General features: G+C 38.0%; 1 long non-coding RNA gene across 1 annotated transcript in view; it reads left to right on the top strand.

The window, feature by feature from the left end:
* The first annotated feature begins 6,828 nt into the window (after positions 1–6,828).
* The window catches only part of LOC116694983 (uncharacterized), a 4,778-nt gene continuing 3,513 nt past the window's right edge, over positions 6,829–8,093 (top strand). The window contains exons 1-2 of the long non-coding RNA XR_004333322.1: positions 6,829–6,922; positions 7,076–7,081. This is a non-coding gene — a long non-coding RNA (uncharacterized LOC116694983). The remainder of the gene's footprint in view (positions 6,923–7,075; positions 7,082–8,093) is intronic.

Raw genomic sequence — 8,093 nt, 5'->3', positions numbered from 1 at the left:
GGGGGGGCTGTGGGTACGGGGGGGAGTAAAATCTGTACAGGGACAACTTTCTCATGAAGACTTCTGAAGGCCACTGAAAGCTGTGGGGGATCTGTTGAAATTTGTTCAGGGGGATGGTAAGCAGCAGAAAAAAATATAATTTTATCCCAGCAAATCAAACGCCAACATTGCTCTGTTTTTTCCTGCCTTCCTCAAACGGTTTATTATTATTATTATTATTATTATTAGGGTTGTCAGAGCCACTGAACTTTATGATCTTTAAAACCAGGTGTGCGGTTCTTCACCCTCAAATCTCAAAGCAAAACAAATTTCGATAAATACCATTTGCAGTATATTTGACATCCAAGCGTTCCCACTCTAAAACAATTTAAAATGTGTATTCAAGCAAAGGTGGCAAAGGTCTTTAGGAAAGAACATTAAAATGGGTCAAGAACTAAGTTCAGCCAAGGTTAAATTCTTTCAGCCATGTCCATTGCTGGAGAGACTGCAGGCTTACGTGTGTTGTGGAGACACATATTTATTCTGTACTATTTTACCGGTTTTATATTTTCTGGCAAAAACAATAATCCAATCAATAAACAAATCTGGATTTAAAGAACTGTGACTAATTAATTCATTTTGCCATAGCATCAGTGCAAACTTGGCCTGAATAGTAGTTCATCTTAAATGTTTTCTTACTGTAGATAAATTTAAGACACTGACACATTGGAGACATTTAGGGGTGGGGGAAATAAAAACGATACAACATAGTATTTTTTCCATGGCAATACTGTCTTGATACACAGACGCCAAGTATCGATCATTTATGATGTAGGATATTAGATTGGCATGTTGAATTGGGGTCTTTAAATTGAAGCTTAAGACTTACTTATTCACTGCTGCGTATGAGTCCTAAATGCTAATTTATCTTTGATCTATTTGTATAGTGTTATTTACTTTTTACTGTCTCGATTTTACATTTTTTGTACTGTTTGTATTTAAAGTGTATTCTTGCCGTAAAGCACTTTGATGGAAAGCACTCTATAAATAAATGTATTATTGGTATTATTATTATTATTATTAGTAGTAGTAGTAGTAGTAGTAGTAGTAGTAGTAGTAGTAGTAGTATAGTATAGTAGTAGTAGTAGTAGTAGTAGTAGTAGTAGTAGTATTATTATATGAGAGATGATGATGTGTGTGGGTCCAGTGTGTTTGTTGCATCCATTTGGCAGCTAAAATTGAAGTGACATTAACAAAACAAAGAAATGTATCTTCTTAGATAAAACCAATGTTGCCAAAGTTTCCTTTTGGGGACATCAATATGTTAAAGTGCCCAAATTATGAACAGCAAAATCACTTTTTCTGGGATTCAGGGTGTTTTCGGGTAAGCTGGTCAGAATCAACAGGGCCATCTCGGGCCAAAACCTTTGGTAACAGCGCTAGCTTCTAGCTAGTAGCGCTGTGCAGTACCTCGTTTCTGCGCATGTGCGACTCCAAACAAAGATGGGATAGAAGTGTGATGCCTCACTCGGTAGCCAAAACAGAGAGCTCAGCATACAGGGTGAAAAGGGGAGCTGCAGAAATGTACAACAAAAATAAGGTGTTTTTTGAAAATGACACCATGTAAACCTATTCTGGTACTACCTCAAAATACAATTATGAACCTTCATTTGTGTCTGAATTAATATTTTCTTTTTTGTTAGAAAATGGTGAGGGGAAAAAAAGTTTGTTAGATTGAAATGAATGCAATAATCTAGAGTCAATTTCGATGCAGCTCAATTAAGGACAATTTCAGATTTTACTAATAAGCTAAATAATTTGGACCAAAAGGCACATTTGGCCAACAAGCCACCATTTTTTGACTGTTGACTACAGACAGGAGTGAGAGCCTAGAAGGCAACAAGGGATCTCAAGGAGCTCAAGGTTCCTCATGAACTAAATGCACTGTTGCCAACATTTTATCCATAATGACAGGCTCTAAGGGAGAAAAACCGGGTCTGTTAAACCTCAAAGTCAAGAACCAAGGAATTTCTGACATCAACATCACAAGTTTTGCTTTCCTCATTGTGATATGAATATAATGCAAGGATTGACAACTGTCTCTTTGTGATCAGCATTAACCCCCATCTATACCTGACTGGATGAACACATTACTCACTGAGCTGTCGGTGGTTTGTTTACTTCTGATTTAAAAAAATATGATTGATGTTTTCAGAAACATCACATTTCTCCTAAAAAAGCCACCAAAATTCTGATTTTTGAATAAATTTGAGGCAGAAAAAGCCATGTCAAAATGAAAAGACAAACAAGACAACAATTAAATTATCTGACCCCTCTCCCAATGCCAGTGGTGAAAAGTAATTTACATGGAAGTCATTTAGTCAAGTACTGCATTTAAGAACAGTTTTGAAGTATTTAAAAAAAAAAATTATATTTTATGCTTTATACTTCTACATTGGAGGCAATTTTGTTAATTCTTAATCCACTACATGTACATGATACCTTTAGAGATACTTTGCAGATTCAGATTATTAATACAAATCATAGTCAACAAATAAATGATTATGCATTATTGTCATTTAATATTAGCCTTTATTGATTTCTCGGTTCCATTCTGTATAATGTATAAAATTTTGATGCTGTTAATTTTGTACTTTTACCTAAGTGAGATTGTGAATGCAGAACTTGATACCACTGCCCACTACCAATGCTTCTTCTAGACTTTTTTTTTTTTTTTTTTTTTTTTTTTTTTTTTTTTTTTTTTTTTTTTTTTTCCCAATTTCAACATATGTGTGACCAGGAAAGTGAAGTGTTGCTCAGCTTGGCTCAGGATTTATGATACAGTGCTTCATTCTCTGGCAAAGTCTAGCGGTGCCTTTAGTTCTGGCTATTTGTCAAATCTGCCCTTACCGACTGACTGAGACTGGATCCAGTGTCTGAGGACATTCCTGCTCTGTAATACGGCCCTTCAGTCATATGAAACTAAGGTACTGAGCAGAGCAGAACTGAGCATAACAAAAGAGAAAAGACAAAGCTGGAATTATGCTTCTCTTGGCTTCACAAATCCGGGCATATGAGCACTCTGGTCACTCTGAGATGTCCACATTTGTTTTATACTTGCATGTATAACTTGAGTCATGATTACTTTTTTGTTGTTGCTTTGTCTCCATTTCAAACCATGCTCCCTCCAAAACAGAGTGGAGTCAACCTGCTGGACCCATAGGTCCATACAATGAGTTGGAGAGTTGTGAGTGCTTCTCTGCGAGTTCTTCAAGGGGGTCTGTGACCTATAGGAGGTCCCCAGAGTTACTGCAGGAAGGCCTCCAAATTAATGTTTGCCAATGTTTTGAAAGTAAGATTTTTCAAAAATTTGAATGTCTGAAAATATACATTAACATGAATACAACATTTTATTAGTAAAGATAAATCGGCATCTTTGTAAAAACAAACCGATTGAATTTACACAACAAGTAAAAGGCAGCAAGAGTCTTTAACTAGTATGAAGTATGAAAGGACACATTCACAGCACAGGGCTTTATACTCAATACTGTATCTAATTTGATTAAGAGGACTGTTGTAGAAGTTCAGATCTAACTTCACATAAGACATTTGAATAACTGCCCAAGATAAGAAGATTTTTGGGAGTTAATGTCGCGTGCAAATAGCTTCTTCAGGTTAACTCTTAACTCAAGGCAAAACCAAATGATGCTGCTGTTCACCAAGGCTACTCATGCCCGATCTTTTAACAATCATTTGGCAAATGGCATATAGAGGGCCACAGTATAAATACCTTGGCATCTGGCTGGACATCTTAACTTCAAGCATCATATTAACGCTCTGATTACTAAATTGAGAGCAATACTTGGTCTTCTGTACAGAAATAAGAATTGCTTCCCCATTCACAATAGAGAAATTATTGTCTAATCAATATTTTGTATCTGTTTTGGATTATGGGGATGTTACATATGGAAAAGCTGCTGCCTAAGTGGTGATCCTTACAGCACCAACCACTGCCATTTTTACTGGCTGTAAGGTGGGACCAGCAGTGGTTTATATTCATCTATAAAGCTTAAATACAGATGCTTCCACCATATATTTCATTACTTTTAACTCACAGAATAGGTTATTTCTCCACATTCCATTACTCAAAACTGAACTAGGAAAAAATTAATTCTCCTACAGTGTAAATTATACATGGAATTACCTGCAAAAGGCTGTTCAAAGGCTTTATTTCAGAACATTTGATTGTAAATGCTTTTAACTATGCACTAATTTTACCTGGTTTCTTCATTGTATTTCTTCTTTTTTATTATCTAATCCATAGCATGTTTATTATCCTGTATTCTAACTTTAAACGATCATACATTGTTGTTTTTATTTTTTGCCGTTTTGTTTGAAAGCATTGTTATACATCTTGACACGGTTGTAAACAGTATTTCAAAAAGTTAATTGATTAAGTCTCCTGCAAAAAATGCAGTAAATAAATCAAAATACATATTGCATAGGATCCAGCTCAATACGCTACACAATGTAGCTGCCATAAATCAGGAAGCTGTCAAAAGTAAAGCTAAAAACAATCCACCCCTGCTTCAGACAGTATATCATCGAGCCTTCCAGCCAGTCAAATGACTGGTCTGTCAGGGCTGCAGTGAGTTTTGCTGACTCACAGAAACTTTTTTCTGCTGACTGGGCAGGTCGAGCGGACTAAACAGTCCCATAGCAGAGAGGTGTCATTAACATCAGGAGCAGGTATAGCAGCAGCCTGGCATCATTGATAGCTCAATGATAAACTTATTTGCTGTGTGGGCCAGTCTGACAAATTCACTTCTAGGAGGGAGGGATAGACCATATGGATAGTTCCTGGTAGGGTTTGGCTATGTCTACCGAATTGGCATATGACGATTTCCACAGTGAAACATTAATTAATATTCAGGCGTATTGCTCCTAGTGTGCTCTCGCTGCACGTCTGTATTGGCCTATCGGTCTGTCTTATCTGTCCGTTTCTCTGTCTTGCTGTGCTCCCTGACTGAGTGCTGAGCACTCAGACTGCAGATGTAGGCTGCCCAAGTCTTCCACCCTAAAACTGAAATCTTATGGGCACAAAACCTGCTACATGAGCTATATCAACCCCCATTAAAAATTAAAGGATGTCGTCTTAACAATCATTACATTATTTCGCTAGAAATGATTGTATTTCATAGACTGTAAACATCAGTGTGTTGTACCATTAGCTCTCACTTTCTCACACACATGCCATTTCTCTCTCACTCTCTGTGTCTCTCAAATGCATGCTGTCCAGAGGAAATATGCAATTACAGCTATCCAAACTGATGATTTTGGGGGGTGGGGCGGGGGGGGGTGACAGCCTGAGCGTCCACCTGCAGTTGCACTTGCAAAATCAGTCGTTGCGCCATTGATAAATCGAAATTGTTACTTTTTAAGCATACAATGAATGCCATTTGCGCCATTTGAATGATAATGATATAGTATATCATGAAACGGTGTACAGAACAAACAATCTCACCAGAATGTCAGTTTTTGACTGATCCATTGAATAAAATATTTTCAAAAGGTAAACCATCACATGTAGCAAAATATCTGATAGTTGATACAATTTTGTTGCTCCCCAGATGCTTTGTGTGGCTGTGCACTGCTCCCAATGCTTATGGGTTAAATGCAGAGATTGAATTTCACTACATTGTATGTAACAAAGGTGTCCAGAATCATTTCATGCTGAAAGTGTCCTATTTCATTCGTTATACTCCCTCTTACCTTTGCATACACTGGACCATGAACACAAATATAGAAACTACTCTGTCTCTTTCAAAAAGCGCAGATGTAAAGAAAAGAGAAGGAGGGTGGAAGAGATAAAATTAGTGAAGAGGCAGAGGCAAGAGAAGGAGGGACACATGGGAAGGAAAAAAAAGGTCCACACTGTGTGTTTACTGTTCTTCACCCGAGAGAAAAACCCCATGACTCAAAGTGATGGGAGGGCAACAACGATGGCATCATTAAACTGAGAAGCAGGCAGTAATAAAAAAACTTACTGGGCGTTGTTTGTGTGTTTTCTATCCACACACACTTTTGTATCTGTGGGCAAGGAGCAGATTCTAAGAAATGAAAATAGAAAACGATACTGTTTACTGTACAGCCTCAAAACAGAACAGCTTCCTGATCTTTAGGGTTATTCTTGGAAATAGTTCATTTAGATCCCCTTGGATATCCTGCAGACTCACACCAAGGACATTTTGTGGTCTACACACCCTTGCAGAGAGAGAATACAGTCTGTACTGAGAGGAAAGAAAGGAATATTATCAAAGAGCCTTCTACAGGTCATCTTAATAACAAATCCAAGCTATTGAATACCGAATGCACTGGTTAAGATTCTGCCAAATCCGAAACCGAATCCTACTCCCATCCTCAGTGCTTTAACACAGTAAACACATTAATGAAGTAAACAACATCCTGTGCTATGACTGCCCTTCCTTTGCCATACCTGAAGTTGCTGCATTTTGGTCTGTAGATTCCTTCATGTACAACTCATATTCTTTCAGATGTTTTATACACAAATATTTTAACAGCAGCAAGGTTGTGTATTTTTTAGGGTCCTTGCCACCACAAGACAATTAGGCATTGCAAATTGAACATGTAGCTTGACTTGAATTGCCTTCTTTTGACTGAAAGTAGTGCCAAACAACACTTTTTCTGCTGACGAGTTCCATTTTGACTTTCTCACAGCCTACTGCATTGAGCGGTCCAACTACGTAAACAGCTTTCTGTGATCAATGGCGGCGTCATTGCGTCAACCAGCATAGCGTGCATAGTGGAAGCGTAGGGTTTGTTTTGGCAGAAAAAAATTCTAAGGTTCAGCAGAAACCGAACCCCTCAAAAAGCCCAATATTTAGCCAAATCTGATGCCGAATCCTGGATTCGGTGCATCCCTGTCTGTATTGTATAATTTCCTGTTAGCGTAAAATGTTAAGTATCTTGAATTATTTTATACTAAACTGCAAAAACTAGTTTTTCAAAAAAAGCTTAGAACTTAGGCTGTGTCTCAAACCACCTACTTGCACACTTCAAAACACTTTGTTTTAAGTATATAGTGTAGATAACGCAAAAAGTCAATGCACTGAAAGTACACGGATGATCCCCTAAAAATGGCCAAAAAGTTCAGAGTGGAACAATGGACCCTTCTTGCAGTAAACGGGTGCCATCTGGACTACAAAGCGGAAAGGGGAGGGACCAGGAACGCCGACCGGCAGCTGATTAGACAAACGTGAGGTGCATCAATCCCATACACATTTGTCAACATTTCTGTCTAATTTTTCATGGTTGTAGCTAGGTAGCTAGATATCTACACAGGAAGACATCTTCATTCTGAATCCCGCATAATCAACTCTGATTAGTCATCTGTTTTTCAAACCAGAGGAAGCAGCCGTCAATGGGCACAAGACCAGACAAACAAATCAGAATCAGAGGTAATTTCATTCATTCAAACCTTTATTTAACCAGGATAAAAAACTCCTTGAGATTAAAAATCTCTTTTACAAGAGTGTCCCAGCAAGTGTTAGCCGCAGGGTTTCAAATAGACAGAGACACTTACAGGTAAATACATAAACACACTTTCACTCATATTCAAACAACAATGTCATTATAAAAAACCTGGGTCCTAAATCAATTTAAAAACAGTGACATACAGACTGCCTTTCTGCAAGGTCCTTTAAAGAAAGACTTTAAAAGAATAAAGTGAGACCAACTCCTTCAACTTTAGTTGATTCAGAAGCTGATTCCATGCAGATGGTGCTGCAAAATTAGAAGCCTTTTTGCCAAAGTCAGCGCGGGCTTTAGAGACTGTCAATAAAAACAAATCCTGTGAGCGCAGGTGATACGTCCCTGCAGACCTCGGGAGGATGGAAGTGTTCAAATAAGGAGGAAAAAGTCCTAATACTGCCTTATAAATAAAAAGATGCCACTGCATCCAACGCCGAATGGAGAGGGAAAACCACCCGACCCAAGAATACAGCAAACAATGATGAGTGAGAGATTTTAAGTTAAATCTCAAGGCTCCATGAAACACAGTGTCCAAACATGAAGACACTGGGAGGTTGAATGCA

This window comes from Etheostoma spectabile, chromosome 9 (genome assembly GCF_008692095.1).
Source record: "Etheostoma spectabile isolate EspeVRDwgs_2016 chromosome 9, UIUC_Espe_1.0, whole genome shotgun sequence".
NCBI classification, from domain to species: domain Eukaryota; kingdom Metazoa; phylum Chordata; class Actinopteri; order Perciformes; family Percidae; genus Etheostoma; species Etheostoma spectabile.
Note: the sequence above shows the minus strand (reverse complement) of the source record. Positions and strands in the feature narration are given on the sequence as shown.